Raw genomic sequence first — 8894 nt, forward strand, 5'->3', positions numbered from 1 at the left:
TCACATTGATGGGTTTGGCAGAGGGGCTGTTGCATTGCCTGTTTCCCTGTGGCCCCGAGGATGGTGGCAGTCCTGTCACTAAAGGGGGCAATGGGGAAGGTGACCACAGAATGTTCAGCCCCCATGTTGACCATAAAAGTCATAGTTTGGCCCCCTACTTTTATTTTAAACGTGGGCTCATTGGGGCCAAGAAGAAGTGAGCTAGGTCCCCCTCAGTCTGAATCTATTCCTGCTTCAATGTCCTTTCTCCTTGCAGCAGCCACATTCTTCTTTTGCTAAGGAGGTTCCTCCCCCTTTTGGGGGCTGGACCTTCTTCATCCTTTTGTTGTGGCCCTCTTTTGCCTAGGGGTCAAGACGGGTGTAAGCCTCACATAGTCTCATAATAATCCCCGGGGGATTCCCCTTGGGCTGGGCATATTCATAGGCTTCGTCCCCCCTGCTCAAATCCCCCTAGAGGAGAGCCTCTTGGTACTGGTGGCTGTGGACCAGCATCTGAAGAACACCTGTGCCTGGCTGAGGTTGAAATATGGCCACTGGTTCCAGGGGAGAGAGAATCTGCCAAGCCTGGAGTTGGTGGGGAGACCAAAGGTGGCAGAGCATCAGGAACTGGGAGGTTCATATGGTGGGAGCAAGACTGGTTCTTCCTCCAGTACACCGGCAAGAATTTGTGGAGGTTGGGACTTATACAGGAACTGATCAGGGTAACCTGGGTCTCTGGTAACAACATCCCAGTTGCAGCGGATGGTTGGGACATCCAAGGTTCCCTTTGAGAGCCCTCCTACACCAAAAGTGGGCCATTCTAACTCACATAGGGTCCTTAACTTGCTGGGGGTTATCTTAATTCCATAGTCTCCCCCCAGAAAATCCTTCTTTGCTTTGTCCTGACCCCATAATATTCCCATGAGGCGGAGTTGCAAAGACAGACAGAGGGATAGGGGTGCCCCCTTAATGAGGAGACCAGTCAGATGCCTGTCTGGCTGTGTCCTGAAGAATGCCACTCACCACAGAATTGCAGATGGGCCCACTCAGACTCCATGGGCTTTTGGGGACCCTAAGGGTGCCCGTCCATGGAGCCAAAGAGTCGAACTCAGCAGGCAAGCCAGACTGAGTCGCACATTCACACTCACATACACACCAGAGGTTATGACATTCCCTTCCACAGAATGTCTACAGATGAGACCATTGAAGTCTCCAGGGAGTGATCAGGCCCCCTTCCACCTCTATGGGTGGGCCAGATAGAATTGGAGCCCCAAAACTGAGAAACCTCTGAAGTCTCCAGGGAGTGATTAGGTCTCCCTTCCACCACTATGGGTAGGCTGATGGGGAACTGTAACAGATTTCCTGTCAGTGAGACCACTGAGGTCTCCGGGGAGTGATCAGGTCCTCCTTCCACCACTCTGGGTGGGCAGGACAGGAGAGAATTGGGTCCCAGGCCTTACTGATATCCGCCATCGAGTCTAGATCCTCTATTGCCAAGTCTCCTCAAGTCCAGTGGGAATGGCAGAGCAGGGCCAGCCCTAAGGGACCAAGCAGGAGACTGCCAAAATTCAGGCAGGGCACGCCTTCTCCATTACAATTCCTTGTTCCATCACGCCTCGCCGTTTTCCCAAATTGGTGGCAACAATGGGCTGGCGCAGTTGGGTTTCCTGGTCAGGGAACCAAACGTTATGGAAACTGGTCTGGATCACCAAGCAGAAGAAGGAGATCTTGGAAGGAAGAAGGTTTATTTTACACTGGTGGGCCCAGAGGAGATCATTCTCCAGAGATCTGAGCCCAGAGCATCAACAGATGGGACAATTTATAGTCTGTTACATCTGCACCTCTCAGTAGTAATTTGGTGCCTGTGGCAAGCAGGGTAGGAAGGAAATCCCGGAAGGGTAGTCTTCTGACAAGAACTGGAATTCCCTTATCAGTCCTGTCAGCCATCTTATAACAGATTTTTCCCTAACAGAATTACTTAAAAAGAAATTTTGTTGCACAACATATCCAAAATGCTAAATTCTGCTCATCTTAAGGTGCTAAAAACACAATTTTGAAAATATTGGTGATTTCCACAGATTTAGAAAAAAGCTATGGAATCATACTATTAGCCTACTTAAATTTGTGTTAACTAAGCAAGTATATTTATTTCAAGATATCCATGCATACCTAATTGCCAGTGCATTATTTCTATGCATTTTGAGGAATCAGGACCTTGCATTGCAGGTCTGAATGCAAATGGACTGATTTTTAAACCTGAAGAACACTAGAGATAGAAGGGTAATGTAAAATGTCATTTCAGGGGCTCCTAGAGATTCTTCTAGAACAGAAGAATGCAATCCACATGAGTACTCTAAGGGTAATAAAAGGCAGCTTACCAAAAAAAATGGGCAGCCTAGACCTGGCTATATGAGCCCTGGTTATCAACAATACAAGGATACATTACTGCAGCAGAATTACCATTAAACAATATTTTGAATAATATTAGGTCAGAGTGAGTCAATAACCAAAGATTTTTAGTATCTTCAATACCAGTGACAGCTTAACAAAATATGCTTAAGAATCATTTTTCTGAAAATTATGAAAATATATTCCTATATAATTATAGAAACAATAATTTTAATAGTGGATAACAATATTTTATATCCATAAACTGATTTTAATATAAATTTCTTGCAAATAAAAACATTACAGTTTTTACAGATGAGGAAAAAAATTACAAAAGAAAGAAAGAAAGAATCCCAAACAGAGGACAGAGAGGCTAATTCAGTACAGCTTTGCAGTGAGCTTGTCCACCCCCAGGATGCCTGGGTGGCTATGTCAGCGTCCAATTCTTGATTTTAGCTCTGGTCATGATCCCAGTGTTGTGAGATAGAGCCCCTTGTCAGGCTCTGCACTGAGTGTGGAGCTTACTTGGGACTTTTTCTCTGTGTTTCTCTCCCCCCTCACTCTCTCTCTCACTAAAATTAAAAAAAAAATGTCCTCACTTAATATCTCCAATTTCCAGTATATGCCAAATATCACAAGTGTTTGCCTAGTGCAAAACAAAGCATAGAAAGTCAATTATGCTACCCCTACAACACTCAGTGATCTAAAACCTCATCTACAACAACAGAGCTGATTAAAGGTAACATTAATATGCTGTCAAGAGTAACAACTTCTGTTAAGGTGTTATCAGCATGCAGAAGATTTCATTTGCCCAGGCATGAGCAATAGACCTAAATTACCACTGTATCTCAGGGTTGTAGGACTACAATTGGCTGCAACAGTAACTGTAGGAGTTTTCCATATGCTGTAGTTTACTAGTTGCAAATTAATTTCTATGCCCATAGATTATGTTATAAATGGTTCTGTGGACACTCTCAAATTTACAGAAACAGGTTGTGGTTCCTAAAAAGCATCTATGCTCCAATATATAACTTTTAATAAGATGCTTAGCTCAGCATTTCAAGGCAATTCTAGGAAACAATGCAATTTAGCAGAACTGCTTTCAAAGTCAATGAAAATTCACAGGTATTTAAACAAGAATTTAAAAATGCAGGAACCTTAAATGACTAGCACTATTGAATGCAGACTATTCTGTCTGGGGAGAAGAGATAGGCATACATGTATGGCAAATTGCAACCATTAAATCAAATAATGTAGAGGTAATTCTATCAATAAGCCATCAACAAGCACATATTGCCAATCTGATTCCAAATTTATTTTTATTATTTATTTTTTTAAGTTTTTAAAAAAGTTTATTTATTTTGAGAGAGACAGAAAGCATGAGTGCAGAAGGGGCAAGAGAGAGGGAGAGAGAGAGAATCCTATGCAGGCTCTGCACTGTCTGCTCAGAGCCTGAGGCAGGGCTCAACCCCATGAACCATGAGGTCATGACCTGAGCCAAAATCAAAAGTAGACGCTTAACTGAGACACCCAGGTGCCCCACAGAATTTATTTTCAATATTAAGACATGTCAAATGCTTACACAGAACTATCCTTTTTAATAGGTTTCCTGAAATACATATAGTATTCATTTAGCTCTAACAAAATGTAACAGAAGAGAAAAAGTGAAATAACATGAGTTTCTAGACTTGTAGTTAAACAAAAAACCCCACCTAAGCTATAAAGTTAAAATGTCAGGAGTGCCTGGTGGCTCATCTGGTTGAGCGTCCAGCTCTTGATTTTGGCTCAGGTCATGATCTCACCATTGGTGGGTTCCAGCATGAGTTGGGTTCTGTGCTGACAGCAGGGAGCCTTCTCTCTCTCTCCCTTCTCTCTGCCCCTGCACTTCTCTCTCCCTCTCTCTCAAAATAACTAAACTTAAAAAAAATGTCTACAATAAGTTTACCACACTATGTGGGTCCCACTGGGTTTAGCATTTTTATACTCAAGTAAGGTGCAATCTCTCAATCTTAAATCTCTATTCAATATCATCAAACATAAAGGAACGTATGACTACACACAAACTCTAAGATTATATTCTTTACACTGACACCGTTTGTCACTTTATTAACTCCTAAAACTGAGGGTCTGTACCATGCTTAAGTAATTCCTTTTCCAAGTTATACTCAAATTCTTAAAGATATATATGCACACGCATATAAAATCATAGAAAGTGTCAGTCTGTTGTCAACACCAACTATAACATAAAAACCCTCACTGAAGAAAAGTGTCAGACGATAGAGTCTCAGATGAAATAAATTTTACACTGAGCAGTGTGAGAAGTAAGTGAGGTGATTGATTTTCAGAAATACCAAATAAAAAGTGTGCTAATTAACAATAGGTTTACAACCTACTGGAAATATATACAAACCCTTCTCCCCACACACAATGGAGTCCCAAACCCTTAGACACTTCACTTCCTGGTTCTTCTTCCCTTCTCCATTTCATGGGCTTATTTTTTGTAGGCTTTGTAATGAGCATGTGCCAAAAACTGAAGTCTCTGTGTCACCTCAAGGAATGTATCTTTGTTCCAATAAGACTACTTTTTTGGCCTTACATGGGCATAGGAGACTTCTGGGTAAGGCTGTAACCTCTGTAGTACTCAGCCAATGAGGAATCAGGGGAGGGACTTCCTGTCAGGAGATGAATTGCCTGCTGTAACAGCCTCGAGTGTTACAACCCAGCAAACTGGGTTTATTTGGAGGAGGCCTATTTAGATAATAAGAGGCCCTTAGGCCTGAGTCCTGATTTAGAGCCATGAAGGCTTGGACCTTCTGGTACCTCTCCATTTGCCCTGTTTTCCACAGAAGAGACCTAACTGACAGATCCTACTGAGTTCAGGGAGTGTTACAGAATATCAGTCCTTTCTCAAATTTTGCAATACAAATTGTTTCCAATAAGTTAAAAGGCATTGCAAAGGAGAGTCCTTGGGAACTGAAGAGAGAAGATCCACTACAAAGAAAATCCACCTCTCCCTGACGCACTGGTGGTGTCCCATGTGCAGGAAATCTCAGAAGTTTCTGGTGTCAAAGCCACACAACACATCCCTGGAATGAAATTGCTATGATCACTGCCTGCTGTAAAGGCCCCATTGGAGGGAGGCTGGCCCTTCCCAACCCTGCTTCCCCATTGCATTCTTGACCAAAATGGGTACCAACATATGGACCAAGTTTGCCATGCTGAGAAGGCCATGTTCTGCCTTGGCTTGCCTTGCTGAGAAGCTCCTGAAGAACCTGCCATTTTTAACCCATGAAAACATTGGAAAAGTTTTACAAGGGGAAATTACCCAATTCTGTAGTTTAAGTAGTTAGTAGGGAAAACAGTGAAGATAGATATCCTTAATAATCTAAGTAACATTCCAATGCATTTAGTTCTTATGGCCAAATTTACTAGGAAACCGGTCCCCATTCAGGTTTTAATCCAATCAGGTACTGGTTTTGACTGGCTCAGAGTGAAGGTCTCACAGCCAGAAGTGGCTAGACCAGGGATATGGAGGGGATCACATTAGACCAATGAGGAGGAAACTTCACACAGAGTGCTAAGATTGGCAGCCATCCTGGTAACTTAGGTGGCTGTCCCGTGCCCAAGACAGACAACGTTGTACAAGGACAGAAACGAAGAGAGAGCATCAAGTTTCTGGGTCTTATTACCATTCCATCCAGGGTACTAACTTCCAGCCAAAAAGCAGTAGAGTAGCCACAGGCTAGAGGATTGCAGCCTGAGTGAAACAGGGTGATATCGAAAAAAACCACCAGACGCCGAATAGAAGCGAGGCAAGATTTTATTCACAGCCGGGCCAAACCTGACCTCCTGATGTTAAGGAGAAAAGTGCAGTGAATGGCCCTGAACAAAGGCAGCAGCAGGCTTATATGGATTTTAGCAAGTCAGAATGCATCATTATTTGGTTAACCAATTACAATCAACAGCATTTCATAGTAGCCAATTATATTGTGACATCAAGATGTTAGTTTTGGTGGGAACCTATAAATTTTGAAGGTCTTTGTCCTAAGAGCGTTTAAAATGACCAATCATAGTTAGACACCTGAGATGCTGTAGGGCAGTGAGTATGTGACTTTTTACATGTTGGTCTTACCTGGGCCAGATCTTGGTAGAGGGGGTGGGGGAGCGTTTTGCATCCTAAGTTATTTGTTTAGTAAGCAGGCGAGGTCACAGAAGTGAGATAGGGCGGTTAGTAATTACTGATAACCCTAATAGGGAACTACATAAGCCTTTTATCTCAACTATTCATGAAAGGTGAGTTTAAGGTGAACTTATATACAATAAGCTTTCTGATATCTTATAAGTTGACCTATTACAGTGAGCAATCGACAAGAAAGTGTTCCAGTGGGACAATACTTGTTGAAAAGCCACTGAAATGAAAGTGAGAAGGAAAGCTGGTAAAAAAGCAGATAAAGGGGGCAGCCAGATGTGCGAGGCCAGATACTCCTCTTGCATGGTTTTGGCTTCTGCAATCTTGCTTGTCTCTTGTATCAGCCTGCAGACTGGAACCAGAAACTTGACTGTACTAGCCCCACCCATCACGGAAGCACATATGTATAAAAGAAGGGTAAAACCTGAGCCAGATGCTCCACCTTTGGAGGTGACTCTGCTGGGCCAACACCTGTGCAAAATAAAGTTTTTTTCTGATTCTCCAGTGCATGTTGCTTGTCCCTTCCTGGACTCGGAGTATTTGCTATAACATTTTGGTGTGTTGTCCAGGAAGCCAACAGCTGCACTGGCCCCTTGTGCCTCCATTGTTGAGAACCAGTGGGGGTTCTCATTTTGACTCCCATGATGGGAAGGAAAGTGCACCACCAGTGGTTTCACTGAACCCTGACCCTCTCTGGGCCTGATAATAGCCAGATGCCACCATGTTCTAATGGACCCTGGGGAGAATCAGAAAATTCTGCCAGGATGGGACATCAGATCAGGTGAGTGTTCCAGGGACTCAGGACAGAGTTCAGGCCTGACCTAGAGGTGGAAGGGGAGCTTGATCACATCCTGGGTGACATAGTCACTCATAGGACAGGTAAGTCCTGGGTAGAAGTCTGGAATCTGTCTGAATGTGAGAGTGCCGGTGCTCCAAGGTTTTGTCTGTGGAGCCTGAGTGGATCCTATCCTGCCATTCCTTGACCACCTCATACGGCTCAAGGCAGAATCAGGTCTGTAGAGGCCTGATCCAAGTCAGGGGTTTATACTGACCTGCCAATGCTAAGCAGCATATTAGTCCCTGCAAGGGGATTAACCAAGTGGATGAAGTGACCTCTGCCCTCCTGTTTGTCCTGGGACACCGTACATTGGGACGGATCCATCTAGGATGCCAGGATGGGGGAAATTCCTCAAAAGCAACTGTTTTGGGGTGTATGATTAAGAATTTTTAAAAGGGATTTTCAGCTGACTACGCAGTCAAATTGACCCCTGGGAAATTACACACCCTCTGTGAATTAGAATGGCCCACATTTGGTATAGGCTGGCCCCCTGAGGACACCTTAGATGTCCCCACAGTCTGATCTGTTTATAAAGTAGTTAGTGGAGACTCTGGTCAATTCCCATACATTGATCAATGGCTGGAAATAGCCCAAGTCAAGCCTCCTTGGGTCTGGTTCTGCATTAATAGTAAGGGACAATGTAGGGTCTTAGTGGCACAGGCCGAGAAGAAGACCTCACAGCAGAAAAAACTGCCCCCCATCCTCCAAGACAATTCAGAAGAAGTCATTCCATTTCTGCCACCATATGTCCCTGGTGCCCCATCAATCAAGGGAGGGGAACCTTGCCTGCCTGACAGTCCACCCCTGTGGGTCTCACCTCCACCAGCAGCCAGTCTGCCCCAATCAGGGACACCTGAACTGGTAGGAAGATGCCTTAGGTCCATGGCTCAAGGTCCAAGGCCCCCAGTGACAATGAAGATGCCAACACAGGAGACTAGGGGTCCCCAGAGAATAGGCCCCAACGGGACCCTACAAGAGGGGGATCAGTTTTCTATCAACTGTTCTCCAGTACTGACCTCCTCAACTGGAAGCATCGCAGGCCACCCCACACTGAGAAGCCATGGGCAATGGTAGATCTCCTAGAATCCATAATCCAGGCTCACCGCCTTGCTTGGGTTGACTGTAAGCAGATTCTCCTTACCCTTTTCATATGGAGGAGTACCAACGAATTATCACCAAAGCCAGAAAATGGTTCTGGACTCAGGCACCAGATGGACAACTAGATGTTGAGGCTTGGGCACAAGAGACTATGCTTGAAGAAGAGCCCCACTGGGATCCCAACACTGAAGCGAGAAGGGCCAAATTAGAAAGATACCAACTCACCTTCCTCCAAGGGGTAAAAGCAGGGGCCAAAAAGCCCACCATCGTGGTAAAGGTATCTGAGGTCCTACAAAGGCCAGAAGAGAGTCCAGCTGACTTCTATGAAAGATTATGTGAAGCCTTCAGAGTTTACACTCCATTCGACCCAGAAGCCCCCCAAAACAAAGGCATGGTCAATGA

Source organism: Puma concolor, chromosome C1 (assembly GCF_028749965.1).
Source record: "Puma concolor isolate L17-30 chromosome C1, mPumCon1.1.hap2, whole genome shotgun sequence".
NCBI classification, from domain to species: domain Eukaryota; kingdom Metazoa; phylum Chordata; class Mammalia; order Carnivora; family Felidae; genus Puma; species Puma concolor.